The sequence below is a fragment of the Paroedura picta genome, chromosome 7 (genome assembly GCF_049243985.1).
Source record: "Paroedura picta isolate Pp20150507F chromosome 7, Ppicta_v3.0, whole genome shotgun sequence".
In the NCBI taxonomy this organism is placed as follows: Eukaryota; Metazoa; Chordata; class Lepidosauria; order Squamata; family Gekkonidae; genus Paroedura; species Paroedura picta.
In genome coordinates this window covers 90,834,513-90,861,382 of record NC_135375.1, presented here as the reverse complement: position 1 = coordinate 90,861,382, position 26,870 = coordinate 90,834,513, and the positions used below count along the sequence as shown (strand labels likewise).

General features: G+C 43.1%; 1 long non-coding RNA gene across 2 annotated transcripts in view; it reads left to right on the top strand.

Annotated features, from left to right (window-relative positions):
• LOC143841270 (uncharacterized) overlaps positions 1–26,870 on the top strand; it is a 621,460-nt gene that overhangs the window by 287,679 nt on the left and 306,911 nt on the right. The window lies entirely within an intron of this gene.

Below are 26,870 nucleotides of genomic sequence, written 5' to 3'. Positions count from 1 at the left end.
CATTCATTCTCTCTCTCTCTCTCTCTCTCTCTCTCTCTCTCTCTCTCTCTCTCTCTCTCTCTCTCTCTCTCTCTCTCTCTCTCTCTCTCTCTCCATTGTTGCTAGCTGCATGGTAGTGAGGAGCCCCAGGGTGGCTTTCCCCAGGATGGGGCCCCAGGCAGCTGGCTTGGATACCCCATGGTTAAGATTATCCCCAGATGGCAGGCCCAAAGAGAAAGGGAAGAAAGAATGAGAAATTGCCACATGTGGAAGATTTGTTGTTACTGTAAATGCTTCTACAATCTCAGCAGCATGAGAACACAATAGGGCAGTGGTCCCCAACCTGCGGTCGGGCCGCGGTTCTCTCTCCCCGCCCCCCCCCCGCAGTAAAAAACTTCCCAGGCCGCAAGCTTGCGGTCTGGGAAGCTTCTTACTGCGGGAAGGGGGGGGGAGAGAGAATCAAGGCCGCACCGCGCATGCGCGCTGTGCGGGCGGGGCAGTTGCCCTGCCGGTCCCCAGCTGAAAAAAGGTTGGGGACCACTGCAATAGGGAACCTTCCCCATATGGAAGCAACCTTTTGAGTGCTCTAGACTGATGATCTAGTACTCAAAGAGAAAGCTCAGCAATCAATATTCAGTTGCAGGTTGGACAAATGGAAATATAGGCTGAAATTCTGGGGAATAAAATCACAGTCAAATTTCCTGCATGTAGAAAACTAGCATGTCAGGGAGCTGGATTCTAAAAATGCTCTTTCGAAGACTTGCCAGAATTTGATATACAAGATTAAAGGAAAAAACTGTGAGGACATTTTGACATATAACCCCTCCCCCTCATACATTACAGTAAGGGAGTATTTTGTATGTGTAGATCAACTCTGATCTTTGGCCCATTGACATTCTACACAGAAACTCAAGCTACCAGTATTGTGTGCAAACTGATCTATGAATCTTTCAGGGTTTGCATTAGCATGTCAACTGAGACTCCCAGTACCATATCTGAAAAGGGCTGCGGATTGTCTCTTAAGGTAGTGCTAGCATTACTGGTCATTTGTGTCATAGTGTAGAAGAAAACTATATAGTAGGTCCAAATCTGAATGTTAATTAGCTTGCCCTGCTACAGCCAAGAACCTCATGGCAGCTCAATTTTTTTAAAAATCCTATCTCGTATTTCTTCTCCCTTACATTTGATTTGTTTATGTTGATTGACTGAGCAGCCAGTGAGGAGAGAGGCACTGCAGTCCCATAAAAAAAATCACAATGAAAAATGGAGGAAAAATTGGTAGGAATCCAGGACCCAAAGCATTCTTGCTGAGACTCTGAATCCATCTGATGTGACAAAGGCAAATTCCAAATCAAGAACCAACAGAGAGTTTAGAGGCATGAGCCTACGTATCATCTGCCAGGATGTTCTGTCATGTTGATATGTAAAGCACAAGGAAATTTCTTCTTGGTTTATTTGTCAAGTGGGAACATCTAATCAAAGACAGAAAAAGGTACAGGAAATGCCCCCCCCGCCTCCATTTTCAATGTGAACAAAATTCCCTATAAAACCCACAAAGGTTTTCAGTGTTTCTTTCAACAGTACTGAGGCATTCTGAAGCATATTGAGCTCATGAGGGGAGTGGTGGTTTCTGGCAAGAATTCCCTGTGCATCCTCACAGCCAGGGAAGAGACTGGTGAGGAAAACAGAAGGGAGGAGGGAGAAAGTGAAAAGAAGACTAATTAAATAATTATTCCAAGAAGGTTAGTACAGTAATGCAAACCAGATGTCTGGAATTCCATGGATGCATCTGATCCTCAGAAGTACATTAGTATGTGGAGGGCTTTATGTTTTCCAAAAATCAATGGGATGACCTTAAGGGATGGAGAACTCTAAACATTCCTGCATCAGATCTCTGATCTGCAAGCCAATGGCAGGGGGCTACTGGACCCGAGTAGTTCGAGCCAGTTATATCTGCTGGGTCGTTTTCACATCTGTTTTAGCAGGTGGTGGCTACACTTCACAGAAACACACATGACTGCCAATTGAACAATGTATACTTCAGCATCCTAAGACTGGCTTTTTGAGAGCAGAAATATGTACACGTTTCTAGTGAATGCATTGGCTTTCTCTTTCAGGCTGGGAGAAGGTTGGGGGAATTAAATGTTGGATTGCTCCTCTATATCAAAACAAAAGCCTTTCAGAGAAAAGCAGCGTTCAAGGAGAGGAGGCTCCAGTCTAACTTGCCCTCGGTTGCTATAGTTGATACGCAGGGAGCTGTTGTATACAGGGAAGTGTTCAGACATTAGATGTTCCACCTGCAGTCTGGGGAAGAGAACGCCATGTGAAGATGCACGTAGCAAGGCTATAATGATCACATGTGTTAATGGCAGAGACATTTAATAAGTAGCCAATATGGAACAGAGAAGAAGTTGGAATGTCAACACTTCCAATACCTTCTGCTTTTTCACTGCAGAGCCTCTTGGGCCATTCTACAGCTTATTTTTTATTTAGTTAGTAACTTCGTTTATACACAGTGGAGACTCAAGGAGGCTTCAGCATTCTTCTCTCCTTCCTTTTATCCTCGCAACATGGCTGTGAGGCAGGTGAGTCTGAGAGTATATGACTGGCCCCAGTTCACCCAGCAACCTTCCATGGCAGAGTCAGGATTTGAACCAGTGTCTCCATCATCCAAGTCTGGAGTTTTAATCACTACACCCTACTGGCTCCGGGTTCCCAACGCATGTATATGCATACATATGGGATCCGAAACTCATGGAGCTGAAAGAGATGGACAAAGTTGAGTAGGAGTGAAAAAGTAATTGACTGTGGCGGAAATGGCCCCCTTCAGTTACAGATTGCTCCTTCATGAAGCTTTATTGCCTTTGCATTTCCATGTGTAAGTGCCTGTGTGTGTTGTATATAGTTCTACCAAAAAGCATGCCAGCTAGGAATGGATCTTTAACAGCTCCACCTAATTCCTTGGAACTACCTGAGTGGTTTCCTCCTCCTCCTCTCCTCTGGCTTAGTTCTCTGCAGTCTGGAGTGAAGACTTGCTCTCATCATTCCCACCCTCTCCCTTTAAAGACTGAGCCATAGCTGCAGACCTGGAAGGGGCTGCCCTCTATACCCTCTAGGTTTCAGGAACTTGCCATTGGCCAGCTGGGCAGAGGGTGAAACTTTCCACAAGGTCCCATTGCCAATCAGCTGGATTGGACAGGTGAGTTTTCCCCCAATGTTTGGCTACTGATTAGCTGGTGTTAGGCAGTATACTAGAGCTGAGGGAGGTCTGACACCCCCTCCCCACAATATAGAATTACTCCAGGCTAAGCCTATTGAAATTAGTCTATACAACTCTGCACAATATTACACTGCTAATGTCCCATTTTGCCTTAAGCTGCTCAGGGAAGATTATCCTATTTAATCTTCACATTGTTAAATAAGTTAGACGGAGAGACAGCACATTGCCTAAGGTCATTGTGGCGTTCTTTGATGAACTGGGATTTGAAACTAGGTCTCTATTGTACCCTATTGTGGCACTCATCCAGCTAAAATTAGCTATGAGCAGGAAGTCCTTGGACAGTGACAAGTTTTATTTTATTATACAAATGCCACAGACACGCACTGAAATCCGCCTGCAATTTGAGGATGCAGTAAAAGTATATCCGTGGCTTCGTCAATGCTCCCTGGTATCTTCTGATTGTCCCCTAAACTGCAGTATTATTGAAATGCAAATTCTTAACAGCAGCTTGAATGGTCCAGATTGGCCCCAGTTCATCAGAACTTGGAAGCTAAGCAGGACTGGCCATGGATGGGAATGCACCTAAGAAGGCAATGTCAAAATACCTCTGTTCATCTCTGACCTTGGAGATCCCATGAGGGGTTGCCATAAGTGGACTGCAAATTGATAGCACTTAATTATTATTCAAGTCTCAGCACTTAAAACATAATTTCTACTTTGGGGAAAACGAGTTTATAAACATGCAGTCCCAGTGGGAAGTGTTGGGGGGGGGGGTGTGTTTAAGGATAGAGGTTTTTGCAGTTGAATCAGACCAATAGATTTCACTATTCTTTGTGACAGTTCCTTTGACAGTAATGGGTTATGAGTCAATTGTGACTAATTTCTTCTATGGATTTCATCTGACCAGCCTTAGGTCATATATTTATTGTGGTAGCTGTGTTTTGGATTGGTCTTGGGTTTGTTTGATGAATTAGCACTTGTTTTCATACACTGAAAACTGCCCTGGATGTAATAGCCAATAGGCAGCACAGAAATATGTTAAACAGATTAATATCTCAGCATAAAACGCCCTATGCAAAAAAGCCCTATTACCAGAGTGGTTTGGGGAAAATAATATACAGATTAGGGCATCCCTGACAGTGTTTGATCTTCTAGGAGCTCTATTTAGATTATTGTTCTTCCACAAAAAGGGGGTGGAGACTTTGGGGGGAGGGATGTGATTGTGGTACACATTTTATTTGCTCAATCTAGCTTTTTTAGTGTTGCTTGTATGTATGTGTGTGTGGGAGGGGGGGTGTTGCCACAGTTGAACATCTCTTTCCTTGAAAACCGTACAGGGTTGCTGTAAGTTCACTGTGACCTGATGGTGTATGTATATGTATATATATATACACACACACACATATGGCCAGTGTCTTTCTTTAATATATAATCTCTGAGCTCTGTTCTCAGTTAGGTGGAAAGTTTGTTTTCAAACACACAATCTCAGAGCAGGATTTCTGAGAAATGATAAGGAACTGGTGACATAGTTTAAAGAAGCAAGGCACTGTTAATTTCTGTAGCTGCTTATAGCTACTTTTGTTGTAAGCATGGTAAAGAGTAGAAGGAGGAAACAAAAAGTTAGTTTGACTTTTAAACTTGTGCAATTCAGAAAAGAATGCAGTGGTGGCTGGGAAGGAAAAGACTACACACTGAAAAGGTATTAGCATTTCTTTCTGAATGACAAGTGTATCATGGCTTGCAACTCTTGCTTCCTACAAATGTTTGTAAGCTGTCCTTTGGGTGAGAGTGACACAGGTGGATGAGTTGCCGTGTCCTTACATCCTGTAGTGTGGATATCTTTATGGGCACAGATTTGTCAGGCTACAAGTGAGAGATGGGGGGTGGCGGGAATGGGAGGTGGGGGCACCATCAGCACCAACATGAAATGGAAGATGGTGTGGGGGATGCACACACTTACCAAGGATTTGGCATATCTAATGGGACAAGCCCTGCGTGGCTAATATGGGTTGTTCCAACTGGCTTTATTCAACTGAAAACAGGAAGTCCCCATCAAAGTGCACTGGAACTGGGACAACTTGCAAAAGTTAAATTCTACCACTTCATTCTTGCTGTTCATTCTGCATCAATGGCTCCTAGAAATACTGGGCCATCTTCACATACGATTTATAGAGTATCAATGTGCTTACCAAGGCTGGATTCCTGTAAGATTCTATTTCAGAATGAAATGAATAGCTCATTAGGATTCGTCTTGCTGTGAAGTAAATCCTGACATCCCCAAGGCCTTGTGATTATTTTTGTGAAATACCAAAAGCATTAGGCACAAAGTGGCTCTTTAATTCTCCTCCCCCACCTGCTTTTTAAATGAAGTAAGTCTTTGTCTTCTTACTGGTTAAATGTGTCTCTATGGGGGCAAAATAGGACCCACACTGATACTGCTGGTGTAGATATGATACCAGAGGGAAAATATGGAATCAGTGCAGTTGTGTCACAGCTGCAGAGATATCGGGAGTAGGGGTCCTGTGCCCGTGTTCCCCACCCCTGCTGTAGAGACCAGTGAGTAAAAATGGCGGAAGGGAAAATTGGCAATACACCAACACACAGTGCTGGCATAACCTGGAAGTGATGCCATCAAACTGGATGATACTGTAGGTTTCACCTGAAACAGTATTTTTAACTGTATGGAAAAACAGTAGAACAACTTCCCAAATTCATTCTACACACTCAAAATAGACATCTGCTTTAGGCCTGTACCACTTGTGTCCCCTTTAGCAAAATGCAGCAGCCCAACAGCCCTGCCAGGTTCTCAACACACTTCCAAGTCCCAGTCAAGCAGCAAAATGAGAAAGGTCATCAAGCCTCTGGTAGACTGGCATTCCTCACTAGTAGGTTCTGCACTCAGCTTGCTAAGGCACATGACATTCAGGCCCGATCGACAATAATTACAGAGAAACGAGAGATTTCATTATTTTTGGAATCATGTATGGGCTCCTTTCCTGAGACAAAGCTAGCACACCCTTTCCCTGTTTGGAATACAGAGAAAGAGATTATTTTATTTAAATTCTGGCAAAGGAATAATAGAGGGATTTGGTGAAATTTCTTTTCTTCTCTCCTCTTATTTCAAATGCAATTCTGTTAAGGAGATTCAAAAGCCACGAATTTACAATCCTTCATTCAATGCTGTTCTGCCAATGATATGACAGTTCTTGAGTAATGTGATTAAAAAACAAGGCCTTTATTTAGTTCCATTTATTTCCCAAGGGAGCCTGCATCCGGGGACTGGATCATTGTTTAGATGAATTCCTCAAATTGAGAGCAAAACATCTTCCCCTCAAATTATTTTGGAGTCAGCTCATTGACGTCACTGGACCTACTTTGAAATGAGTGGTTTTAGGATTGCAGCCTTGGCATGTGCTGGCAGGTCTCAGTTAAAACAATGGAAACTTGCCAGTTGGCCCTAGCTGAGAATTTGAGCCTCTGTTTTAGAATCAAACAGTATGCCTAGAATTTAAAAAGCGTGATTTCTGCTCATTTGCATATGCTAACAAGGGCTGGCATCATGCCTGAGTGATGAGCAACTGGGCTAGTGTCTTGTTAAAATAATTGCTTTTTATTTCCTTTCTCACTGTGGACAAGTGCCTAAAGTTGTTCCTTCTCAGCCATGATCAGAAGGGAAAGGAATAATGGAGGAACGAACATATTTATATATTCACAGCGTTGATTTCAATGGACTTAGAAGGGTGTTACTCTCTTTACAGCTGCATTGCCAGTCATACCATACTGATGTTCCTTGGACAGCGACTTGACAAAATCAGTAATATTATTTAATAACAGTTGCTTAACTGTATTAACTTCAGTGTCTTCACAGTAAATATATTGCACATGCTTTGATAACTTATACAACCAATCAGGGCTGCTAACAGGCCTGGAGAAAAATGGCCTGCTATTTATCCCCTTGTCACAAAAAGCTTCAGTTTTCCATTTCCACAAGTTAAACGTGTATTAAAAGGCAACTCTAATACCAACCAAAAACGTCAAAAAAGGTGCTTGTAGGGAGCAACCAATTGAGTAGGAACAGGATATCACATAACTATCACTTTTCCCCTTCCAAATTGGTTTTGCTGCCTTAAAATGTAATCCTTGGCTAACTGAAGTGGGGAAACTTTAGGGCAAGGGGAATGATCAACTAGCTAAGGCTAGTGGAAGTTTATTAATGTATCAGGTGTGAGTCAGTTTTTTGGGAGAAAAATGAGAAATCTATGAGAAAATATCCCTCAAACAGCTGTGAATGGTTCAGAAGGCAGACTGCAAGCCAAATCAGTACCTGGGGTGGGTGTGTGGGTGTGTGTGTGGGGGGGAGGTGGTCCATGCACCTGCAATTTGAAGCAAACTGTGCCCCATCTTAGAACTATACTTTAAATTTCTCCCAAAATTGAAGAAAATTGCAGTGTTCTGCTTCAGGAATTTGGAGGGAAATTAAACCAACTATCCTAAGGCTAGGGACATTTCCTTTGTCTTAGAGAATACAAAGGGAGTTGGAAAAACCAAGCCAGTACCTATATATGAAACTGAGCCACAAGATATTATTTATTCAATTAAGCATTTATATCCTGCCTTTCCCTGTGGTTCATGTAATGAAAATATCATATGGCAATGAAATCCCAATTTCTTCTCCACTCTAATAAAATCAAGTGTATAGTGGTGTTCATATGCTAAGGTTAGAAGTCTTAAAGCAGCGATCTGTAGATTAGAGTCTGAAATATTAGAAGATAACATACATACAGTGATAATATTGTTTTTTAAATGAAGGCTGAACTGAAAGTGAAATTTTTGGCATGAAAAAAGAGGGTTTTGTGAGAAGAAAATGTTTTCCACATTTCTACTACTTTTCGTCCCAGCACCCACCAGTATGATAACATGAGTCAACAAAGCTGGGGTTCAGCTAGTTTATTTATTTAAATGTATTCAATTTATGCCACTGGCTGATCTTTGTCATTGCTTATTTCAAAACTCTGATAACTTTGAGGGTGGGCTGCCTCGGGCACACACCTGGTCTGCCTTTTGGCCAGATCCAACCCAGCTCCAAACTTACCAGTGTTTCTGCTCACCTTACTTATCACAGCCTGCAAAACTGTATGGACAGATAGATGCCTGATTTCAACACCAAGAGCACTTCTCCACAATGCACCCAACCGTAAGGCATATGATGACATCTTCTGGACCAGTGGTCCCCAACCTTTTTATCACCGGGGACCACTCAACGCCTTTTACTGAGGCCCGGTGGGAGGGGGTAGTTTACTCCTCTACTCTCAACCACTGCCCTAACACTCTCTGATCGCTATGGTAATGTTTAAACATCCCTTCAAAATAAGATACAGGCATGCCACAACAATGAAGTGTGTTGTAAAGGGCTGGGGGGGGGGTGAAATAAAGGGCCAGGGGAGGGGAGAAGGCGTCCTTCGGGGCCCACCTCAAATTAGTCAAAGGACCACATGTGGTCCGCAGCCAACAGGTTGGGGATCGCTATTCTGGACTATACTTTCTGTCATGCAGATGTTTCAGGATGCCTGCCAATTAACACTACCTATCCAGAGTAATGTATCCTGTTTTTTCCACACAGGAGGGTTACCCTGGTTTAATGTCCCTTGTTCCACCTGCTGAGTATAACATCATGTAGTTCTTATAAGCAGTTAAATGTCACTCCCACCTTCTGAAAGGTGGACCCTATAATTTCTATACAGATGTGAAATATCATTGTGGATAGAATAGAATAGAATAGAATAGAATAGAATAGAATAGAATAGAATAGAATATAAATGCTCCACAACACTGACTTTCTAATTACCATATAGGCATTATGGCAAACCTTCTCAATGATCTAAGGTATGAAGGCACCCTCTCGCACCACACCATTAGATTTTCGCCAGATGGTAAAGGCCCAGCTGAGTACCTCTTAGGAATGGGCATAAAGCAGGAAAATGTAGTTTGTGATGGGTTGTGGTTTGTGGCATACTCAGTTCACAAACTGTGAACGACCATGAGCATTTAAGAGCAAAACAAAATGGTTTGATTTGAGATGTGAACAACCTACCCTGGAGTGCTAGAGACACCAAATCTACAGAGCGTCTCCAGCTGACTCTCCTCTACCTGTCCTCCAAGTTTGGTGAGGATTGAATTTATGAGGTCTGAGTTATGGCCCATGTTTCCCATGATAGCCCATGTTTCCAATAGAAGGGTGAAAGCAAAAACAAAACAACAACAAAAACCAAAACAAGGGCAATAGACATGTAGTAGAACAGAATCTAAGAACCAGAGAATCTCTGCAGTACAAACAGAAGACTGGGGAGCAGTGCAATTTGCTCAGCAGAACTATTGACAGTGTGACCATGAAAACCCGACAGGATCAAGGTTAAAGCAGTATAAAGGGGAGAAATTTGCAAGCCCAGCAGTACCAGGGCAATCACAGAGTGCCCAGCAGAATCTGATCTCTAGATCAGTGGTCCCCAACCTTTTTTATCACCGCGGACCAGTCAACGCTTGACTGAGGCCCGGGGGGGGGGTAGTCTTTTGCCAAGGGACATCATCACCGCCTGAGCCCTTGTTCTGCTTGCTTTCCCGCCGGCACTCCTGACTTCCTGCTGCCCGCTGGGGGGCACTGCCAGCAGCAGCTGCGCAGTGTCATGCTGAGGGGGAGCCCCAGCCACGGCAGCCACTGGAGAGTGGCAGAGTGGCAGGGCAGCCCCCAAGGCAGCAGCCAGGGAGGAGGACGGGGAGGAGGATGAGGAGGAGCCTTGGCCCGGTACCGACTGATCCACGGACCGGTCCCGGTCCTCGGACTGAGGGTTGGGGACCATTGCTCTAGATTAGCGATCCCCAACCTGTGGGCTGCGGACCACATGTGGTCCGTCGACTAACTGGTTGCAGAGAAACAAGCTCAGGGTTCCCATTGATTTGTCATTGTCATGAGTTAAAATTTCCATGAAAATAAAGTTCCTTATGTTCATTGTTGTGGCGTGTCTGTATCTTATTTTGAAGGGATGTTTAAACATTACCATAGCGACCAGAGTCAGAGAGAGTTAGGGCAGTGGTTGAGAGTAGAGGAGTAACCCCCCCCCACACACACACACACTGGGCCTCAGTAAAATTGTCAAGTGTTGAGTGGTCCCCGGTGATAAAAAGGTTGGGGACCACTGCTCTAGATGACAGAAATCTGTTCACCAGAAAAAAATAATTACTTGGAGGCATCACATCCCTGCAGAGCTCCACCACCTCCCCACACTGCACCTTTCTTGGGTGCCACTCCCAAATCTCCAAGAATTTCCTTACCCAGAGATGGCAACCTTGATTCCATGAAACAGAACCTTCACATTTGGAGGCACTAAATTTTGAATATATGATACTAGAGACATAGAGTGAGGAAGCTCTGTTGTTGTTACATCCTCCTTACAGACTTCCTGAGGTCATCTAGATGGTCACTGCTGGAGATAGAGTGGTGACTTAGCTAGAACCAAGTTTGACCCAGCAGGGTTTTCTTATGTCGCATATTCTGAACTTTGTTGCAGTAGAGGAGGGTGGGATTGAATTTTGGGATTTGGGTTTTATAAAGACAGAAGGTATTTAGGGGGAAACTTGTGTGTTTATATATCTGTGCCAGCCCTACGTGAGTGTGCTGAGTGCCATAAGTGAAAGTGCTGCCCTGAAGCCACATCCTAGTAACTTCCTGATAAAACTGGCAAGCAAAGATGAGAGGGAAGATATTTGCTGGATTGGCTAGAATAGTATTTATTGTGAAAGTAATGAGAAAGTGTTACTGCAGTGAGTAGAGAGAACCTGTTTATTTTGGTTTTAAGCCTCCGCCAAGTGGGCCAGGGAATTTGATCAGCTGATTTCTTGAGACTGTTTTTGTCTCCAAATGTGTAACTGCTGGTGTAATATCCTCTACCTATTGTGCAACACACATACCCTCTTTTTAACCAAAGTCTGCCTTTATTAAGCGATTACTTCACTAGGAAATTGAAAGTGTTACAAAACAGCCTGCCCAAACATCTTGGCTCTGCAGTCATTATATGAGTTATCTTTGGGCTTTCTTGCTTGGCAAATGCCCCTTTTCGGGCCATCTGCAGATAAGCAAAACCTTTGGACAGAAGGACTTTACAGCTCAGAGGGTAAAGGCTTCTCTGTGTAGCTTTGCAATTTCCCCCCACCTCCTATTCTCCTGATTTATTCTTACTTTTGTTGTAAAAATAGAATACTTGGTTAGACTTACCAGCAATAACCCAGATGGCAGTCTAGGTTTGCCAACTGCCAGGAATTCTCTCAGAATTCTGAATGATCTCCAGGCTACAGAAATCAATTCCCTTGGAACTCCCAATCATTCCAGTTTTTGCCAGAAGTGGCATAAGCGCACCACTGTTTTTCAGCCTATATCGATCCCATTCTCCCATAGACATGTGCATAGCTAAAAGCTCTCAAAAGTTCAACACAAGCCCCGAGTTTCACTCTTGATATACTTTTAGAGATGTGAGTCAGACTTTTATTTGCCTGCATTATTCTTTTGTTTTTACAAAATATTTTTTGTTCATTTTCTTAATCTAGCCAGTTCCTTTTTGTCCTGTCATTCTTCCAAGGATCTCAGGATGATACATTGTTTTCCCATCTCTGTCCGAGTTCTCACAACAATCTTGTGAGGTAGGTTAGGCAAAGATGGTGTTACTGACCCAAGGTCACCCAACAAGCTTTATACCACTGTGGGGATTGGAACATGGGTTTCCCAGGCCCTGGTCTGATACTGTAACCGAGTGTCTCTGGCTTCTCTTTGTTTTTGTTATTCCGTGTGTTCATTTTCTTTATTGTATTATTTATTTGTTTCTGTTGCTTTCAATGAGAAACACATTTCTGGCTGTAAGTTTTGTATTTCCCCATCTGAGTGGGATGAAATTCTCTCACTCCTGGGGTGATCCCTGCCAAACTCCAGTTAGATAGGAGAAAGTGTGCCCATTTTTACAAGCCAATAAAAAGCAGAACACATTCCTGGGTGTAACTTCTTTGCTTCCCTGCTCATTGGGATAGATTTCATCATGATCGTATCCCTTCTGCACCTGTGGGATCCCTCCTACCACATTTTAGACAGGTAGGAGTGAGGCTCCCTGATTTATGGAGAATTAAGTTTCTCATTGGTGGAATCACGACGGAATGGTGTTCAGCTACCGCAGAAAGCAGGCAAAAGAGCTGCAAGGATCAGAAACATAATATCTCAAGGAAAATACGCAGCATGGACTGTGGAATCATGGTGCTGCTCTGATTCCAAAACACCCTCCCTGACAACTGATGGACTTGGAATGCACAAAAACCTATCAGCACAATCCTATTGAGTGATGATGACATTTATATACTCAGCTGGTGGGACAGCATGCCTGTTACTCAACTATCTGCTATCTTATTCTCTTCTCTTTTTCCTTCTCATGTCCTATGTCCTTGCTGAACAGGATAAGTGAGGTGCCAGGATTTAATGCTGGGATGATTCTGTTGTTCACTGAACTCTAGTTTTATAAGGAAGTTTGCAGAGAGACCTCCAAATATCCAGCAAGTGCTCGGTTCCTGCTACATTTGGCCAGTCCTTTCCTTGACACATGTCCAAATAACACAATGCTTCATTTATTCGCTTTTCCCTTGAACTATTCAAAGAAGTTAACCCTTAATCACCGTGAGTCAGGGCATTAAACCGTCTTATGAATATAAAAGCTTGGTTCTACCTTCACTTAGCAAAATCACTGGATTACTCCTTCTTTGGTTCCATTTTTTATAGTTCCCAGAAGTTGGATGATAAATACAAAGAAATTTAACATTCCTCAATGCTTAGATTCCTTTCAGCAGAATTAAAACTCAGGCCAAGGAATGTGGGAGGAGGTAGGAAATGATAGTTCTTAAATCAGTTGTGATTGGGACAGGGAATAGGATAGTACATCTGAGTATAAGTGTATAGGATTGCACCATAAGCTTCATAAATAATTATCTACTCAGTTCAACTGGGCTAGTCCCTCCTGTAATCACTTACCTTGGAGAAAGCCCTATTCAATATAATTAGATTTCATTTTGAATAAACATGGATACAACTGGGATTTCAATAGTTTGGTAGCAAAATGAAACAGGATTCTGCTTAAAGATGAAACTAAATTTATTCCAGCCAGAGTGTTCATGAGTAAGAGCTCGCTTCATCAGGTGCACTGAAGACCAATGCTTTTATATTCTTTTTATTTATGACTGTTCATGGACTCCAAGAGAATAAATTTTGATCCTGATATTCTTTGATATAGATCAGTGCTTTCATGTTTGGAAAACCAGTGTGGTGTGGTGGTTAAGAGAGTGAGACTAGTATCTGGAAAACCTAGGTTTGTATCCCCACTCATGCCATGGAAGCTCTCTGGGTGACTTCTGGGCCAGTTGGAGTTATCCAGCCTAATTTACCTCACAGTGTCATCTTTAAACTGCCCATGGAGCGGCACGCTGCGGACTTAATAACAGAGTAAGGGCTGGTGGGGAGGAGTCAGGGCGGGCCCTGTCCGGGATAAAAACTCTGAGGAGCGAATCAGGAGCCGCAAAGCGGCTCCTGATTCGCTCCTTAGAGCAGCACTCCAGAACCAAGTGGCCAATTGGGAGGCGTGCAAAGCGTGCCTCCCTATTGGCTACTTGGCCTGTCTCCCGGACCACACCCCCTCAACTCATCAGTCCTCCCAAGCCGCCATCCTTGCCGGATGGCCGCCGGGGAGGACCCTGGCCCCATGCCGCTGGGCTCCGCGGGAATGACATTCCCACGGCCCAGCGACTGCCCTCCCACCACTGCCGCACTCCCTGCCAACCCCCCACCAACTCCCAGAACGCTGCCCCCACAACCTCCTCACTCCGCCACCACCCTCCGCCCCCGCCTCAGCCACCGCGCGCCTTTCCCACCCCAGTGATTACCGTCCGCCCACCGCCACCGCCCGATCCTTCCCAGCCAAGGACTTGCCGCCACCGCCTTCATGCCCGCCGCCGCGCCGCCGCCCCGACCAATGCCGGGGCGGGAAGGGCACCTTCAAACCCCACAGGCGCCTTCAGCCCCACCGCCACGCCGCCACCCCGATCAACGCCTGCCTCCCGAGACGAGGCTGAAGTTCACGTTGCTGACAGCGAGCCACACCAGCACCGCACCTGGCCCGCTGGCGCCGCGCCTAGCCCACCGCCACCGCTCCGATGCACGTGGCCGCTCGCCTGTGAGGCCCCCGGCATCCACTCTCGCCGCGCCTACCCCACGCTCCGTGGCCACCGCCCGACAATGAAGGTAGGACGCCTTCCTGACTTCCAACCCCCGGCCACGCTGAAGCCTTGCCGCTTCAGGGGGGGAAGGAAAGCCCTTCTAGCGCCCATTTTATTTCTCTATCAAATGGGCTTTTAATCTAGTTGTGAGCATAAATTGGAGATGAATTAGGCAAAGCAGAAGTAAATAAAATCTAGAGCAAGATAAATAGATGTCTTACTAGATATTTTACTAGGTAAAATCTAGTTACTGGATCTTACATTAATCCTTCTTTGTCATCTAACAATGACTGAGGCTGGTTTTATTAGATCTTGTTTTAAACTAGCCACACTTTGAAACACCCCCTCAATTTCTGTTGTTAGTCTTTAAGGCGCCACTGGATCTCTCTTTTATTGTATTACCACAGACTAACATGGCAACCAACCTGGTAATAATATACTGGCAAAATGCTTCGTATTATGATAGATGGAATGTATTTATGAAAGGTTTACATTAAGCTCCCAATGACCAATTATACACAACAGCAGCTGTGTTGGGCCCTTCCCAGGTCCTTGCAGAGGGGTGGTGTACCCTGTCACATCCTGAGAATGCATGGGGGATGGAATTTCCCAGCGCACATGGGCTGCCCCGATGCACACACACACAGTGCCAGGGCTTGGAGAGCCCAGCACGCTGCACAGTGGCAGTGGCAAAGGGGGGGGGAGTGGGGAGCATGGGGGCCCCACCACATGCTGGCAGGAAAGCAGCATGTTGCTCTCCCATCCAGCACTGTGGCTCCATGAAGCTGACAGGGGTGTTTGGTGTCCCTCTTCCATTATAGAATCATAGGATCATAGAGTTGGAAGGTGCTATACAGGCCATCCAGTCTAACCCCCTGCTCAACACAGGATCAGCCCTATTATGCACAGGGCTGGCCCAGCGAGGTCGCGGATGGTGCCTACAGCAGCAAATAAAATGCGGTAATTTCTGCACTGTACTGGGCCATGGCTGGGATGGCGGCAGCATCATGCATAATTGGGGACTAGCCCCACTGCGCTGCTGCTGCCACCCCGGACTACCCGCCCCATGCATAATCCATCTATGAGCTACATATGGTCATTCCTCTGAAGAGACATTGACATTTTTAAAAATAAATAATTCTTAAGCCCCTTTCTTCAGTTGAACTGGAGCCTGCTATAAAAAATGGAAATTCTCAATCCCCTGGCATGAATGCATGGGCTCTGTTCTCTTTTCCCTGTCGCACAAGCATGAACATACAAAACCCATGACAGAACCATAGCAGGCCCTGCCTTTATTTAATAATTGTAGCTGTCTGCTATTAAGTGGAAGGCCACCTCATGCTGAATGTTGTTTCTCCAAGAAGGCAAAAATAATAATGAACTCAGGTTATCCTCTTTGATTTGGCAGCTTGGCTCATATTTGACTGGTGATAAAGCCCAATGTTTGTGCAATTCGTTTCCAGGGCCAGCTTTATTTAGCAAAGCAAAGATTGACAATGTGGTTATCTGGACAGAACTAGCTGCAGGCCAAATCTTGCAAATTCATTATTGTACAAGGTGTAACTTACTCATACAGAGTTTCCTGCTAGTAGCATTTTGGTTAATGCAGTGACTAGTTATATTTGAATCCACCTCTGGGACCTTGATTCAGCATTTCCCCCCTCCTTCTAACTAGCCTGGCAGCAGAGTGGGCACAACTGGGATCACTTATGACCTTTGTAAAAAGCTCCCAGCATAGTATAATACAAATGTTAGAGGCTCAATAAAATGGCACATCAAATGTCTCCTTATTGATTTCCATTAATACCTGTTTCCTGTTAATTTAATAATCAATTGACACATTTATAGCCAGCTTCCCAACGGAGACCCACAATAGTTTACGAGATTTTTTTAAAACCTTTCATTTTCTTCTCACAACATCAACTCTGTGAGGTATGTTAGGTTGAGAAACAGAGGAGCTGGCTCAGGATCTCCCTGTGGATTTCATGGCAGATAGGGGATTTGAACCTGGATCTCCCAGAATCTAGATACTCCAGTCATCGTGTAAATGTGATAAGAGATGAATATTCTCACACAGTAGTTGTTCCAGATTCAGGAACCACTGAGTTTAAAGCATGTGATATTAGAATAATGGGACCAGAGGAGGAGCCAGTATTATGACCTCACCAAAAAGCATACCATAGTGCCAAGCCGAGACTTTGAGCCATGGAGGAATCATCTCATCACCTGCTGGTCTTCTCAGCATGTAAAATCATGTTAGCAGTAGAATACAGATCCTACTTGTCTTAATAGTTTGCATTTTTCACTACTCATTTTATACTTTGACCATATCAGTTCTCACACAGAGATGGTGAAGTTAAAAAAAATGTAAACACTGCTAGATGCATATTATTTGACAGAGCAGCCTGAAACCATATTGTTATTAAATCCACATTCTTGGATTTCTACAATTTTTGTCCAGCTGAGCTAATGACAGCAATACAAACATAATCATTAATTATGTGGACTGGCCTATTAGGGTGGCAAAAAAAAACTGTGCTTTTATTTATATGTGGATATTCCCACTTTCCTCCATGCTCTCACTATGCTTGGGATATCCACAAAAGCACATGCATGTCTTTTTGCAATGCAGAATCAAATCACGGTTGTACATTGCATCCATTTGGCGGAGTTTCACAACACATTCTCCAATTTCTAAACATAGCTATTTCTATAAAGAACAATTTATTATATATTGTGTGTGCAACTGGCTTAACTGCCAGATAACTAGTTGACAGAGTTGCTACCATTTTACACATAGCCAGTCTCAAAACTGTTGCCTAATGGGAACACTAATCTGACACAGGGAATGGTAATTTTGCCACTGGGAACAGAAAAATCACAGTGCTATGCCACCTTTTTAGATGTGGCTGCACATGGAAATCCTGTTGAGTCATACCTTGTATCTAGCCCACTGCTGGGGATAGAATTTATAGAGAGAACAGTCTGAAAATTTCTGTGGTAGAGAATTAATTGAGAATTTCTGCTTCTTGGAAGCTGCCATCTCTCTGTTCAGCTGTAATTCTCTCTTTCCCACTCTCTGAAGCAGACACATTTTTTTTTGTAAAGCCTGTCTTAAATTTTGAGGGTAGTTTGAGGAACAGAATCCTCAAGCAGCCTGTCCCCTTCCATTTATTTCCCCCATACATTACCTCCCCAAAGGGCTAAATATTTGGATTTCATGTATACTTCTAAAACAAACTTGCCAAATGCAAGCCCAGTTCCAAAACAAACAAGAGGTTCATAGCGCACTGTCAACAAGCAGGTCAGATTGTATTAAGCCTTGTTGACCGGACTCTGGTGTCTGTGGAGCAGTTATTCTCTTTCAAAGCAGCCAAGACTCTGATTCATCATTAAAGGCCAGCAGAAAAAGAACAGATGGATGAGAAGGGGCTTGGTGATAATAAAAATCTTTTTGTAGGTTCACTTTAAGGGGAAGGAAGCTCACCTTTCCCCCCATGCTTTTCTCAAAAAACCCGAAATCCTCTTACTACATGTAGAAACTGTAGCTACTATATTCCATTATTGTTCATTAATTTCTAAGTGTTTGGGATGAGAGGATCCAGAGAAGAACAGAGCTAATCAGAAAATACATCCATTGCCTTCATTTTAACTGTACCATTTAATGTCTGGGGTCAAGTCAGGGGCAGAATAGCCACTATGATGGGAGATCTCTCTATGGTAGCCTGCTGTTTGGTGGGGAGCAGAAAATTTAAAAAACAATGTCACTGACATCACTATGTTGCTTCCAAGGAAAAACCAGAATTAGGGTTGCTGGGTCCCCCCAACCACCGACAGTCAGTGGGTTGGTAGGGGTCCTAGATCCAGGTGGGGACACTCCTGAAAATTGGGAAATAGAATCCAGAGAAGACAGAGACCTCAGTGGGGTACAATACCATACAGTCCACCCTCCAAAGCAGGGGTAGTCAAACTGCGGCCCTCCAGATGTCCATGGACTACAATTCTCAGGAGCCCCCTGCCAGCGAATTAACTATCACCATTTTGAATCGTGCCTGTGAAAAGACAGTCAGCTAATGTAGTCTTATAGCCCTGGGGTGACAATTCCCATAGCCAGTTGCATTTTGGAAATTTCCAGGAATTTCCCAACCTGGAACTGGCAGCCATACGGTGCTACTTTCAAGTTGTCCCCCTGACCTTCTGGAAAGAAGCAACAAAATATGGAGAGTTTCCACTGAAAACCAAAAAACATCTGTTGAGCAAATGTCTTGCTAACACTAGACAGAATGCACAGTCCCTTCCATATCTGAGAGTGGTAGAAAAATAAGGATTCTGTCAAGGTAAGGCTTTTAGGTTCATGATGGGAAATCTTCCCTTCCTTCCTTCCTTCCTTCCTTCCTTCCTTCCTTCCTTCCTTCCTTCCTTCCTTCCTTCCTTCCTTCCGCCTTTATAAGCCGCCAACTTGATGAAGTTTTCTGGAGAATTCAAAGGTTTGCACATTGTTTTGTGTCATTTGGATTTGTCCTAATAAAAGATACTTCTGTAGCTTCCATTTTTAAAAATTTTGCTTTGAACCCACTTGAATACCTGCAATGTCTTTTATGCCAGATGCCAGTCATTCGCCTCAGTTAACAGAAGGTAGGAAGGAGTAATTGCCTAGAAAGTATGGAATTTTTATAAGGAAAAGAAAGCCATAAGATGTCATCTGAAAGGGATAAAAACAATGTGACAAACAGAATTCTCATTTCTTGCCAAGGAACCTTGTAATTCATCTATTAAATGAGGATACAGCCCTCCAAGATTCACCACTCACAGAGAGGTTACTGCAAGACAATGGTCAAATGAGGTGGTGGCCTTTCCCCTGCTTCTTGTCTCTTGGATAGCACTCCTTTTTGAGCAAACATTTCCACCAGCTCTCTTGGGTCGGATTCCTGGTCGTTTTTAAGCTGCCATATAGTGCTGTGCCATTCATTGGTGAGTCAACAGCAGCAAAGCTTCTTTTTATGGCTTTAGTATCAGTAGACTTGAGGATTTACTGTACACACCAGGTGAAAAGCTCCGTATTTGTTAGATGATCATGTAAAATAACCGCTTTTATAAGGGGCAAAGTCTAGTTTGTGAAATGTCAAATGCCTGCTGGTATGCTGAAAGGTTGTCCTCTGGTGTGATACTGAAAGTAAATAACTGATTAGCACTGGTTTTTACGAACAGCCTTGCTGGATCAGACCAGTGATCTATTTAGTCTAGCATCCGGTCCCACACAGTGGCCAGCCAGTTATGCTAGGTTGCCAACAGAGCACAGAGGCTCAGTTATGCTAGGTTGCCAACAGAGCACACCTTCCACTGGTGCTGCCTCCTTGCAGTATTGCAAAGTTTGTTTAAAAGATAACCTGTCCACTTCCTTCTGTCCTTGCTGAAGAATGATTGAGGTGTCAGATGATACCCCAGTTTCAGTTCATGAAATGAGTATGTGGACAAAACCATGTGTCAACAGAACATTGGAACTGCCTTTTGGGGTGCTCCATGAAGGTCTGATTTTGTAAGGCAACAGGGGTCATGACTATTAGGCCAGCACTAACAGTAGCTGTTGTAACTAGTAACCATTCAGAAATATGGTGGTGCCCTTTCCTTGATAGCCATCATTATGTAACAGCTATAGCATCAGAACATGAGATGGGAGACCCAGGTTAAAATCCACAAGCTGCCATGGAAATTTGGGTCAGCCACACACTCTCAACACAATGTAACTCACAGGACTGTTGTGAGGTTTAAGTGGAGGGGGGAAGATTACAGCAAGCCACTTTGACTCACCTCTGAAGGGATAAAGTAGGGTACAAGGAAGAAACAAATAATTTCCCTCAGTAACTGACATTGTGACAATATTTTGCTAGCGTATTTCTAATAGACTCTTCTGTAGACTATATTTCTTGTTTCTTGAGTGATCACTGGGATTTTATGGAAAGCAAACAGAATCCTGCTGTAGGTTTTGCATGACAATGCCAGTTGTAAGTTTTCAGGCCATAACCCAGACTGTGTTCTTCAGATACCTAATCTTGCTTCCATAGGAACCAAACCTTATTGTTTTGTTCATTGTGACTCTAGTCCAGCACCCTGTCTCATATAGAGGCCAAGTCCTTTTTTATGGCTGAAGAACCCATAAAGTATACAGGCCAAGTCCTTCTCTTGATACTGATATTACTTCTTGACATTGGTATTTAGAGGCTTACTGTCTCTGAACATGAAGGCTCCCTTTACTCACCATGACTAGTAGCCACTGATCTCCCATGAATCTGTCTAAGCCACTTGCAAAACTGCCTGTGGCTGTGGCCTTCACTACATCCTCTGGAAGCAAATTCCACATTTCAATCATTTGTGGTGTTTCTGTTTGTCCATCCTGAATCGATTGCCCATCAACTTTATTGAATACCCTCCAGTTCTAATATTTTGGTAAAGGGAGAAAAGGTTACCTCTGTCTACTCTCTCTGGCCTGTGCATAATTTTATAAACATCTATCATGTCTCCTTTTGGTCATCTCTTTTCTAAACTAAGACGTTCCAGACTGTTTAGTCTTTCTTCATAGGAAAGATATACCAACTCCATGATCATCTCAGGTGAACTCTTCTGTACTTTTTCCAGCCCTGTAATGTCCTTTTTGAGATAGGGTGACCAGAACTGCACATAGTATTTACAGGGACATTATCATATTGGCTGTTTTATTTTCATACCCTTTCCTAATAATCTCCAATATGTTGAATTAGCATACCTGGCACAAGTGGATGGATTTATATAGAGTTACCATATTTTGAAAAACAAAAGGAGGACGTATTTCCTACTGACTACTTCAAACAAATGATCACTATGACAAATTTCATTTTAAATACGTCCTACTATTTAAGCTGTATAATTGCTACTAATTAGGAATGTTCCTAACCTTTCAATCCCCAAAAAGCACATTATCATCCATTTAAAAACAATAACCTAAAAGAAGATGAGCCCCAAAGAAAGAGGACATGTCCTCTTAAAAGAGGATATCTAGTAACACTAGTTTATACCAATCTCTTTTGGATCCTCACTTTTAAAACCCAAATCAGCCTCAATGTGAATGGGAAATTGGGAACCATTCCTGGTTGTTCTATTTAGAATCAAATCCCATTTCATTCAGAAAAAAACTGCAAAACATTTTCCAGATTGTAACCTAAGAGTACTACTGCTCTGCTTACTGAGGCACTACAGCCAAGCACTAGAAATTATCTTACTCTTGAAGCACTTTCTCTGTCACTATGTCAGTATGTCAATAGAGGAGCTGCAGTCTAGGAGCAACCTAATGTCATTTCACAGGTTGATCAGGTAAGCACAGGTTATATTAGCAATGTAGAACAATTTATGGACTTGTGGTTGCAGTCCTATACAGACTTTCTCAGAAGTGAACCCCAGTGTGTAAGCTTGCATATGATTAAGTTGTGCAAGACTTAAATTAAATCTTGTGCCTTAATTTTTTTAAAAAAATAAAGTTTATTATCAATTTGGAAGGACAAGAATGTTTCTTAGCATACAGAACCAATAAGAAGATAATATATGCTTTGAGAGTAGATTGAAAAATTTGTCATGATTCCTGAAATTCAGGTTGCTTCTTGACTTAGATCTCACAAATACTATATAATGTGGTAAATAAGTTCCCAGATTGTAGTAGGCCATCTTATACACATAAGCTTGCATGAATCTTAATATTCCAAACGCTATTGAATGTAATATATCTACACGCATTATAAGCTTTGGGACAGAATTATTTAAATACAGCTGCAAGAGGGTTTTTTTTGTAAATTCCAAATGGGCTTTTAAGATTTTGGATCTTGCCATGAAGGACTTGAATGTCTTAAATGTTGTTCTGGTTTTGTAAAATATTTTTGATATAGCTTGGATCTTTGCTGTTTGGGCAGTTTACCTTGCTAATGTCTTTAGCAGGTACCTTTCTTGGCACCCAAAAAGTCTTTTACGAATGTAGGTGGGCCTGGTGGAGCTTTTGCCCGGCACATTTTCTGATTGGCCTTTGGAAATCTGGGTGGCTGTACAGATTTTTTTTTTAACAGCTGGTTTGGCACTAGTGGCAAACTCGGCGCTGTGTTAATGAAAGTAAGCTCCGTGTGTGCAACAAAATAGCTCTAAATAATATAAGGCATTCTGTTGAACAGAGCTTCTACATGAATGGTGAAGAGTTACTGTGAGAATTATGCATGACATTACTCTCTGGTGCTTTGTGGCTGGGTGTTGCCCTCTCTGGCAGTCATTTTGTGGATGCATCAAGCATCTTGTGCTACACCTCTGAAGGTCACAAGTCCTTGTCTAAAAAGTTGAAGACCCCTGTGATATACAATCATCAGAGGTTGGGTTCATGGCAATGTGATTCCATTCTTCTTCTGCTGTTGTAAAAGGATCAGTTTAGCTGACTGGACCTGACAAATATCAGGCTCTAGCTCAAGTGATGATTTCAGTCTTCATCTGTGACGGTAGCTTCAAAATGTGTGGTGAAGTGCAGTAAAAAGGATGTTGGATTTTGAACGTTGGAATCCTTGCTTCAAGTCAGGGTCAGCTAGAAAGTTAACTTGGTGTCTTCGGGGCAAATCATTGTTAGCTAACCTCGAGGATGTATCAGGCTTCTAGGAGGAAACAGATAAAGATCACTTTCTGTAAATCTGAAAGCTACGAAGAACTTTAATTCTCCTAATCTCTTAACCTGTCAAGATAAGACTGGGTCAAGACAAATATATGCAGCTAACAGTTTTATCCCCACTCTTAAGGACCTGACATGATGCTCTCCTTCCCATTTTAACCTAACAATCCTGAGGAAGATGATTAGTCTAAGAGGCAATCTGAGCAACAGTGAATGGTACCAGGCCATCTAGTGAGCTTTGTAGCAGACTGGGGATTTGAAACTTGGATCTTTACAGTCCAAATACAAGCGAGGAGGCATATTATCTATGGAAAGCTCGTTGCTGTACTTTAAGCTTATAGATCAATATTTTGGTATGCACTCCAATTGGATCTAGACTGGAATGGGCTGTAGGGACCGTATCATTCCTGTCGTGGCCCATCTACAACAGCTCCCAATTTGTTTCCTGGCACAATTCAAGGCACTTGTGTTGACCTTTAAAGCCCTAAATTGGTTGGAACATGTATACTTGAAAGACCACCTATTCCCTTATAAACTTACCTGACTGCTAAGGTCATCTTCTGAGGCCTCCTTAAGTATGTTCCTGCATTGAGAGATTAGGCAGGTTGCAAGCAAGGAGAGGACTGTCTCAGTTTCAGCTGTGGTATTCCAGAATGTTCTCCCCAGAGAGACTCCCCTTCTGTCCCCTTCTGTTGCTATTTTTTGCCACTAAGGGAAGATTTTTTTTAATTTCATCTGGTGTTCCCTGAGAGATCCCTCCTTCCTGGTCTTGTTGTTTTTATGTATATGTATTTTACTGTATCATATATGTGCTTTAACTGTTTGGATGATGTCTTTGGTTTTAATGGTTTTAAAGATTTTTCTGTTATTATTTATGTTTAATCTGTTAGCTTCATTGGTGGCTCCAATGAGAGCACAAAGGTGGGGTGTAAAATTTACAAATAATAGGGAAAATGACAAGTTACGTCAGATCCTTTATTATGGCACTTTAGATATTTACAGCAGGAATTAACTGCTGGTTAATTAACAGTGGCCAGAATTACAGTTACCCAGGCATTGGGAGAAGCTCTTTAGTGGGTTGTCTAATGAGGATACAGGATATTGTGATAAACCTGACTGCACAAGTCGGTGAAAAGTGAGGTATCATGTTGAGAAACTTCATCTTTGATGTTTTGGAATGACACCATATATAACAATGTACAAGTATTTGTTTTGTTAAAGTGCTCTGCAAGGTGCTATATATAAATGATAAATGGCTTATGGTGCTAGTACAATTAATTTTGAATGGAGTGTACTTTAGTCAGTGGGAGTGGGCTTGCGTTGGAATGCTAAGAGGCCTGAATTTATTTAGGCTATTATGTCTTGCTGTCCACACCTTTACCTTGTTTTCTTAGTGCAACAGTAAACACTTTAAAGAGTGCCATTCCAGTTTACTGAATTGCCTGCCAGTGCATGGGGTTCTGGGATTTCACTTCTGTGGCAATTACGAGGATTGCCATTCCCAGCCCCATCTGAAGTCTGACAAGTTGAGTAGGCCTCTCAAAAAACAATTCCTCTAGCTTGACAAGCCTATCATGCTGCTTTGTTTATGAAAGCTGGCTCTGAGTACAAGGAATAATTAAAATATTAAAGCACCGGAGAATGTTTGCAAGCTCTTGAGTCATCACAACAGTGGGCTTTATTTAACCTCACTTAGCCTGGCATGCAGAATCATGTAAGCAAAACTGCCTGAGAAAAATCTCATGCTAAACATTCCTTCCAAGGGGAGAGGACGGTGGTTGAGCTCCTAATACCATGGAATAACCCACTATAACAGGTGATTGGTCTGGATATGGTGTTTTGTGTATATATTGTGTTGGGATTGCCATTTTTTTCTCCTGGCTGTGCTCCTTGAACAGGAGAACATATCCTGGAATATAGATAAACTTTGTCTATAGTTTGAATGGAGAGCTCCTGTTTCTCACAACTTTGGAGAAGTGGCGGGATAGAAATTTAAAAATAAGTAAATAAAACCTGGCTTGGTCTCCTTCATTCTTATTCCAGTTGTATCCCAGTTTAAGTCTAACTCTTTTTCAGGTGTTATATCCAAACACACTGGAGTGGGGCAGTTGTGTTAACAGGAGTGCAAGACTTCTGCAGTGCTCCTGATACATGCAGCCATCTTGTCTCAACAGGGCTACACGCAGTTTGCAAGCACTGTAAAGTTCAATACATGAGAACCAGATCCATGAAGAATCCAGCTGTCAGCTTGTGCATATTGGAGTAGAAGGTGCATGCAAAATACATATGTTGCCCATGTACAGACAACATGGCAGCCACTCTGGTTTGGGATGTTTTAGATTTGGAATAGAGTTTGGGGAGAGAGGGACCACAGTGGGGCATATTACCATAGTCCAGCCCTAAAGGAGCAGTTTCCTCCAGGGACCTGTTCTCTGTCATCTGGAGCTCAGTTGTAATTCTTGGAGCTGTCTAGACCTCATCTGAGCAGTGCTTGGAATCATGTGGTTTGGGAGGTTTGTGGTCATTGTGGGCTTAATGTCTGAAAAGGGCATTAAGGGTAACTGTACTTGCTGTTGCTGTTAGGTGTGAAGTTGTGTCGGACCCATCGCGACCCCATGGACAATGATCCTCCAGGCCTTCCTATCCTCTTGTTGTTGTTGTCAGGTGCAAAGTCGTGTCCAACCCATCGCGACCCCATGGACAATGATTCTCCAGGCCTTCCTGTCCTCTACCATTCCCTGGAGTCCATTTAAGTTTGCACCTACTGCTTCAGTAACTCCATCCAGCCACCTCATTCTCTGTCGTCCCCTTCTTCTTTTGCCCTCAATCGCTCCCATTAGGCTCTTCTCCAGGGAGTCCTTCCTTCACATGAGGTGGCTAAAGTATTTGAGTTTCATCTTCAGGATCTGGCCTTCTAAGGAGCAGTCAGTGCTAATCTCCTCTAGGATTGACCGGTTTGTTTGCCTTGCAGTCCAAGGGACTGTACTTACCCACATTTAATTCCAGCCGCCTGTTCCTCACATTCCCCTTCCTCTTACTCAAACATTATTCTGCTGCTTCAGACCAACACAGCTACCAACCTGAATCTGTCTTCCTCTGTTTTGTTTCTGACTATCACTTTTAGATTATAATTTCTTCAGAGAAGACATCTGGTTTTGCTTGTGCAATGTACAATGTACATTGCTGCCAGTATATAAATGACAGGAGCTGGGAGAGGGGGGGATGTGACAACTGCACAGTAATGTGTGTTTCTTGGAAAACTACACTCTGTAACTCTTTCTACAGTTTGAGCATAGGCTAGCCAACCTGTGGCAAAGGCAGTGTGAGTTTTGTAACAGTCCTAGACTGTAGCAAAAACAGTTCTTCATGTGCCTAGTTACAATATAGAGTTGAGTCTGCCTTCCGGCATATTTCTCCCAAGTGAAGGAGATGACTGCTTGCTGGCTCAGTTTTCAGAGTCATGACTCCACCCAGTGATGGGTTTTTCCATATGGAGCATAATGCGCACAAGGCTGACATTTTAATATTTCGAATTGGATACAGGGTACACACATTGGCTACTGCTGATTTCTATAATATATTGATTCTAAGTCTCTCTTTGTGTGCATGTTAGACCTTTGATAAAACTCTGATGAGCAAGCAGAGGAGTCATTTTGGAAATGCACAGATGACTATTATTTACCCAATTCCTTCTCTCCGAACCTTTCAGTTGAA